The following is a 1,193-nucleotide window of genomic DNA, read 5'->3' as shown; positions in this document are numbered from 1 at the left end:
CCTTCCTCTGTTATGTTTTGAGGAGCCACACCTGCTTTGCTAAGGCCGTACTCTTGGCTCTGAGCTCATCCATACCTGCGAGGGAGGACATAGGTATCCTTATGGGGATCTGGACTTTGAATCCAGATCAGTCTTGTGTAGTCGAGCACCTTCCCACTGCATCAGCTCTGCACTCCTTGTTTTCAGATTTTTATTAGATTTCCCTATGCATTGAGGATAAATATTTCTGAAAAGTTTAGGATAATGACTCTGTCGTTCTTCTTTAATAGGGTGGATTAGAGATAGTTGAAATGGACTTGACTGTGCACAGAAAGATTTCTGATGGTTCTATGATAGGATGGAACAGGCCCCTTGATCAAAATATTTTACAAATGGTGGGAACCTGGCAGAATGCCCAAACTCCCATCTCAGCAGGCAATAACATCAGCTGTGAAGACTAAAATAAAGGGTCATCACATTCCTGGATTTTACTCTTCTCATTTCAATTATATTAGGAGAAAAGACGACAACACGTTGCGTTTGTAAGTGGTAAAATCTCAACCCTACTAGCCACCAGAATGATTAAAACTGTTTTTGGTCTGTCCAAAAGACGAAGTCTACAAAATGATCTAGTACACTTTGGTGCCCATTGACTCCTATGTGCCTCCGTTCTTAAGGTAGTTCTATACATGGATTTATTTATTGAAATATATTTTATGTAATTCATGCCATACTTGGCAGTTCTTAGGAGTCTGTGTTGTTTTGGATGCCAGGAATGGAACTCAGGAAAACCATGCTTAACACAAGCATTAAACCACAGTACTAACCTCTTTCCCCATACTCTTCGTTGAAAACGTGTTTCTAGAGCAGCGTCCTGGGGTTTCCTTGTAGGTTCTTATATAGCATTTTTTCAAGGGGTAGAGTGTTCATTGTACAGTGCTCTCTGATGTTCTTCCCATCCTTTGCTTCTGTCCAGTGTCTCTCCAGCTCTCTGGGTTGCTGCTAGGCCAGTTCCTCTGCACCTTCAGGGATGGCTTCAGAGACACTGCACCCATCTTGATTAATGACTTCCCAGAGAAACTCATTGTCCCAGGACCCATTCACAACCTACTTGACTGTTTTACTTTGAATCAACCTGCTTTTGTTTTTATGATGGATGTATTGGGGAGCATTGACTCTATGTTTGACCAGTTCAGAGACTCCACCTTAACTCG

This window comes from Sorex fumeus, unplaced genomic scaffold (genome assembly GCF_029834395.1).
Source record: "Sorex fumeus unplaced genomic scaffold, SorFum_2.1 ptg000134l, whole genome shotgun sequence".
NCBI lineage: Eukaryota > Metazoa > Chordata > Mammalia > Eulipotyphla > Soricidae > Sorex > Sorex fumeus.
The sequence above is the reverse complement of the archived record's forward strand: the minus strand, read 5'-3'. Positions refer to the sequence as shown.